This window comes from Empidonax traillii, unplaced genomic scaffold, assembly GCF_003031625.1.
Source record: "Empidonax traillii isolate 1590-97213 ecotype Southwest subspecies unplaced genomic scaffold, ASM303162v1 scaffold1633:size116118, whole genome shotgun sequence".
In the NCBI taxonomy this organism is placed as follows: domain Eukaryota; kingdom Metazoa; phylum Chordata; class Aves; order Passeriformes; family Tyrannidae; genus Empidonax; species Empidonax traillii.
This window is the reverse complement of record NW_020956826.1, coordinates 14,548-21,243: the sequence shown is the minus strand read 5'-3', so window position 1 is coordinate 21,243 and position 6,696 is coordinate 14,548.

Below are 6,696 nucleotides of genomic sequence, written 5' to 3'. Positions count from 1 at the left end.
CCCCGCTTCATCCGTGTTCCCATCCGTGCCCCCATCCCTGTCCCCATCCGTGCCCCCATCCCTGTCCCTATTCCTGTCCCCATCCCTGTCCCCCTGCTGCCCCCTGCTGCCCCAGCCCAGAACTGGCCTCTCCCCATCCCATAATTGCCCCCTCTGCCCCATCCTCAACCAGAATTGCCCCATTCCCATCCCATCCCTGCTCTGGCGCTACCCCCTGCCCCGTCCCCATCTCAGACCTCCCCTCTCTCCAGTCCGCAATTGTCCCCTCCCGTCCTTACCTGTCCCACCATTGTCCCCTTTCTCCAATCCCTCCCAGAACTGCCTCGGCCCCATCCCAGAACTACCGCACCCCATAATTGCCCCCCGTGACCCATCCCCATCCCACAGTCCCTCAGGGTCCCCTCAGGATCCCGTTCCTTGCTGTCCAAGTGCAGGGGTAGGACACCCACATTCCAGTGCCACCGAAGCCCCTGGGGGGTCCCACAGGTGTGGGAATGTGGCTGTGCTGGGATTGGGGGTGTCTGGGGGGGCCCTGCCGGGGGTAATGACGAAGGGATGAGTAAGGCAGGTGCCCCAGTCCCGGGGAAATCCGGAGCTGCCCAACGGTGGGGACCGAATTCCCCTTTGACTCACGATGGTGCCCTGCCCGGGGCTGCCTTGCCCCTGCCCCTGTGCCCCATGGGTGTCACCCTGCAAATACCCCACCAGTGCCACCCCACCGGTGTCACCCCACCAGTGTCACCACACCACTGCCACCCTACTGGTATCACCCCACTGGTATCACCCCACAACGCCCTTTCACCAGTGCCACCCCACCAGTGCCACTCTACCAGTCCCAGCACCGGTGCCACCTCACCAGTGGCACCCCACACGTGTCACCCACAGGCAGACGTCCTGCTGTGTTTGGGGACCCCGTTGGCCGTGACAGAGTGAGCTGCCCCTTGGGGCCTATGGCCAAAAAACGTCCCCACCACGGGGTGGTTTTTCTCACTGAGGTGCCCTGGGACCCCCACAGGGACCCCACAGAGCCAGTATCCCTCTGGTGACACTCAGTCCGGGGTGTCACACCCCCCCCACCACCAACGCGCTCCCCAGGGGTCACATACCTGTGCCCTCCCCTCCACAGCCCCTCCAGAGCTGGGTGGGTGGCTCGGTGGTGGCACAGTCACAGTCACGGTCACTGTCACAGTCACCCACAGCACACCAGGCCAGCCGGGGTAGCTTCATGGTGACATTGTCCCCCCCCAGGAGTGTCCCCGGGTGCCAGGGTGGTGGTGGCCGTCCCGGTGGCGATGTCCCTGTGACTGACTCAGGCAGGGTGCCCACGGCACAGCCAGGCAGCCCGGCGGGCTCCGGCACACGGCACGCAGGGAACGAGTGACTCCGTGGGGACACATGACCCGGTCTTAGGATTTTTGACTCAGCGGGACTGGTGGCAGTGGGTCCGGCCCCCTCGGTGGCCCTGGCCACACTGCAGGGACACTGCGCTTGGCGTGGCTGTGGCCCAGGCTGTGCCAGGGGGTTGTGGCACAGGGCTGTGTGTGACATGGGGGGTGGGCCACACTGTGCCGTGGCACACGCCTGGCAATGCCAGCCATGCCATGGGACACCACAACTTGCCGTGTCACATGATGTGTGCCACGTGTGCCACACCGTGCCATGTGGGCCACATCCAGTGCCACGTGCCACTGTGTGCCATGGCCTCTGCCATGCCATGGGCTGCATCCCATCGTGTGCCATGCCCTGTGCCGTGTCCTGTGCCACACCATGGGCCACATCCCCTCACGTGCCACGTGCCACATCCTGTGCCATGTGCCACATCACATAGTGTGCCACATCCTGTGCCACATTCTGTGCTGGGCCACGGGCCACATCCCACTATGTGCCATGTCCTGGGCCACGCTGTGGGCCATGTTGTGAAGTGCAGTGCCATGTCCTGTGCCATTCCATGGACCACATCCCGTCATGTGCCCTGTGCCACATCCCATGCCGTGCCACTCACCACCCCCTGCTGTCCCTCATCCCAGGTGCCACATACCCCACCACACCACACCATGTCACACCCCGTGTGCCCTGGTGAGGACAACAGGCACAGTCTGATCACCAAAATACAGCCCCTCTGTGCCCACACCCCTGGGACAGACACAGGGACACAGGGACACAGGGACACAGGGACACGACGTCTCAGCGGCCGACAGGCCGAGGTCAGCACTTTATTTCCTTCTGCCATTGTACAAAAATAAGGAGGTGCCACGTGGGCAGGGGGCACCGCCCTTCTCAAAGTACCAAAAATATCAATATTCATAAATAAAACCTCGTGGCATCCATAGTTTAACATCGTACAAAAATTATCACAAAAATAGATATCTGTATATTACAAATGTCCTTAAATATTTTACCCCGTTACAGGGATGCATTAAATTAACTCTGGGATTCAATAAATACCATAAACACACAAATATTAATGTATAAATTAGGGGGCAGGGGGTGGGAGCTGCCACCCTCCATCACAGTGCGGTGGTCAGAGCCGAGTCCCTGCCCGGCACAGTCGGGGCTGTGGTGGCACAGCCTGAGGGGGATCACTGAGGGGACAGGGATGCTGAGGGTGTGGGAACACCAAGTGTGCAAGAGTGAGCACGGGGACACCGAGCAGAGGGGACACTGAGAGCATAGGGATGCTGAGGGTTTGGGGACAACTGAGCATGCAGGGATGAGGACAGGGATATGCAAAGGGACGCTGAGCTTGTAGGGACACCAAGCACAGAGGGACATCAAGTGTGCAGGGCACTGAGCTCACAGGGACACCAAACTCAGGGGGACACCAAGATCAGAGGGACACTGAGCTCAGAGGGACACCAAGCTCACGGGGGCACTGAGCTCAGAGGGACAGTGAGCCTACAGGGACAACAGATTCACGGGGACACCAAGCTCAGAAGAACACCAAGCTCACAGGATTCCTCTCCCAGCTGCTCTCTGGGGTCAGCAGATCTGGTGCAGGGCAGGCAGGGGGTGACAACACTGGTGACACTCCCCGGTGGTGGCAGCGCTCTCCGTGGGCCGGGTGGCTCTTAGTCAGGCCAGGTCACCCGACCCATTGAATCACTGGAAAATCCGGCCGGGCTCGGTGACAGCGGATGGCTGGACTCCTGGGGGACACCCGGCTCCAGGCTCAGGGTGTGGGGGAGCTGGGAGGAGCAGAGCAGGGCTGTCCTGCAGCCGAGGGGTGGCCCGGGGACAGCGGGGTCCTCATGGCAATGCAAAGTGACCAGAGCTGCTCCGGGTGCACTCGTGTCCTCACTCCACAGGGAGATGAGAGGGGCTCCGCGATGCATCCCGGTCAGCCAACGCATCTCCGCGCCAGGATGGGGCTGGGATGGGATGAGATGGGATGAAGACGATGAAGATGCAAACAAGGACAACTCCAGTGCCGGTGGGGTTGCCCTAGGAGCGTGCAGGTGTCCGTGAGCCCCGCTGCCATCTCCGCTTCTCCCGGCATGTGCGGCCGCTCCTGTTCTCCAGCTGGGCACTGTACTCGGCCATGAAGCGGGCGTAGCTCCAGAGGATCTGGCACCCCTGCAGCTTCTGTTTGAAGATGTTGGTGTGTTCCTTGAGGCTGGGTGGGGGCCGGTGGGGGGTGCTGAGGGCAGGGAAGAGCCCGGTCAGGTTGTTGAGGAGTCCCCGCACGTGCCGGCGGGTGTTGCTCAAGCGGCGAAAGATTTCAGCACCGGGGGGTCTGAGGTCACGCTGGTGCTGGATGATGTCCTGCAGTGCCTGGTCCATATGGATCATGGGCTCCCACAGCCTCCTGAGCCCACAGGGCCCCTTCACCGGTCGCTGCAGCCACTGGGGAGGCGTGTTGGTGCGGCAGATGCTGTGGATGGCCAGGTGCTGGTCAACCTCCTGCTCAGGGATGGGAGAGGATGATCAGGGATGTGGGATGGGAGCAGCGCAGGGACCACCCCCCATCAACCCCGTGGAGGAGACAAGTGTAGCCCCTCACCCCGGGGAAGGGCACTCACGTAGAAGGTGAAGAGCTCCTGCGCGTCCTCGGCCATGAGCTTCACCAGTGCCTGAGTCTGCTGCACGGTGGGGGCTTTCAGGGGCCGCCCTCCCTGTCCTGGCACTGCCCAGAGAATGAGGAGCCCTTTGGTGACAGCTGGGGAGGAAGAGGAGGGAGATGAGGGTCACTGGGGCATTGCTGGGAGCAGGGTCACAGCCCCCTCTCTGCACCAGCAAGGCACAAGCTCACTGTCCCCTGTGACAGGGAGACAGCTCTGCCCCTGTGCCCAACACCTGGCATCAGGCCTGGAGGCGAGAATGCTGCATGCCAGGCACATGCACTGACATCCCGTCCCTGCTGCAGGAATGACCCAACTCCTGCACCAAAAATCTGCTGGGGGCCCAGCGGGGAGGAGGATGAGGATGAGGATGGTGGAGGTGCCACGGAGCAGCCAGGATGTGCAGCCCAACCACAGCGACTGCTCCAGCAGCTCCCCCTGCCAGTGTGAACCACCACAAATCGGGGGACAGCAGTGACACTCTGGATCCAGCCCCCCTGCTCTGACCAGTCGCTGTCCCAGCCCCACTGTCACCCACGGCCACGTGCCAGCAGTGACTTTGAGTATGGCGCTGGGCTGGCACACAGCATCAGTCCCTGCTGCGCTGGGAGGGCTCAAGGTTTTGGGCAATCTCACCCCTGACCTTCTGCCATCGGTCCCCAAACCGCCCCCGAACATGTCCCCTGCCAGCATCCCCTCTTCCCCAGGCTGCTCATCCCCCCATGTGCCACAGTGGGGAATGTCCCCGTCCCCCGCCAGCGCCCGCGGGAGGTGACACTGCCCCGGCACAGCCTCGGTGCCATCTGCCACAGCACTCCAGCGGGGCCCGCTCCGCGCTGCCTCCCGCGGCTCCCGGCCGGGCTGGCACAGCTGTGGCACAGGGCACACACCTACCTGCCAGCACGCCCCAGGGCCGCCGCTCACACCGCATGGCCGGGGCGGGTGTTTCGCCGGCGCGAGCGACTTCCTTAACTGCTCGGGGAGGGGGAAGCTCGGCTTTTAAAGCGCAGCCGGTGGCCCCCACCGCCCAGGGACCCAACGGGAAGGCAGCGAGAAGTGAAGCCCTGCCCTGGGGGCCAATGAGCGGGGTGAGCGCCCGGCGGGAGGAAATGATGCCGGGCGGGCAATGGGATGTTCTTCGAATCAGTTCCTCGAGGGAGTCCTGGTGGGTCCAGCCTGGGAGTCTGCAGTCCCGTTGCTCATCCCAGATGTGGCGCCGCTGGGCCCCCGTGTCCTGGTTTCTTGGAAAAGGGGCGTTTTGAGTCACCCTGATGTCACCGCTCGGCACCCAAAGGGTTGAACTGAAACCAGCCCTGCCTGCCCCGAAACCCCAATGCAAAAGAGGGCAGGGGCACCGGGGACAGGGATGTCAGCCATGTGCCACCGCAGGGGTTTTCACATCCCAAATCCAACTGCGGGAGCCAAAAATCTGTCCTGGGAAGAAGGGAGGTGGAAGCACAGCATATCTGGAGCATCGTGGCCCGCCTGGGGCCTGTGCGCTCAGCGACGCTCCAGAGGACGCTCCATCCACCTGCTCACGGCCACCCACCCCTCAAGGTGACAAACTGGGGTGCTGGCCAGGCTGGGGACACCGGGCTCAGCCCCTGTGCCCGGCAGCACCCCTGGGAACGCTGAGCGGGGACCCGCTGGGTGTTGCCCAAGGCGCGGGGCCAAGGGCAGCGGAAGCCGGGCCGGGCAGCGCTGCCCTCAGCACTGCTCGGGCTTGTGCAATACTGCCCGGGGGAGCGCGGCTCACACGGCCCCGGGCACTGCCCTGGCACCGGCACGGCCTCGGCACCACCGGCAGCACCCAGGGCGAGTCCCCCTGTCCCCTCAGCTCTCCTTTCCCAGCAGGTGCAGCCCGGCACCGACAGGGGGTTTTCCCACCTCATCAAAAGGAATCTCGCTGATCAGCGTTTCCAGGTGTGTCGCAATCCCGTTGTTTTTGGTGACCTCGGGAGCCGCCCTGCACTGAGTTTACACATTCGGAAGGTTTGGTGATGGCGCAGGCGGACAACCCAGAAACAACATCTCCTTCCAGGGGGAAGAACACGGTGGTGACTCACTTCCAGAAGAAGTGTTTTCTTTTCCCAAAATTTCCCCCAGACCTGCAGGGGCTGCTTCCTCCACCAGGGGCTTCCCCCTCCTCCTCCTCCTCCTCTTGGGGGCATCCCCTGGCAGAGGTGGCAGCTGCAGGGACAGGCAGGGCTGTACCCAGGGCAGCTCTGGAGGAGTGGAGGAGCCAGGAGAACGTCCTGCTCACTCTCAAGTACTTTGTCCATCCCTCAGTCTGCTTAGACAGGTTGTTAGCCAGCAGTCCACATGTCCACCTGTCCATCCATCCACACATCCCTCCACCTGAACCTTCCATCCATCCATCCATAGATCCACCCATCTATCTGTGCATACATCAATCCACCTGCTTTTCCATCTGTCCATCCACCCACCCATAAATTCCTCCACCTGTTCTTCACCTTTCCATTAAACTGTATATTCATCTTCCATATGATGAACCAACCATCCGAACATCCACTCATCCATACACCTGCCCATCCATCCATCTGCCCATTCACATATCTATCTGTCCATCCATCCATCTGCCCATCCATTCACCCACAGGAACATCCCTCCCATCCAT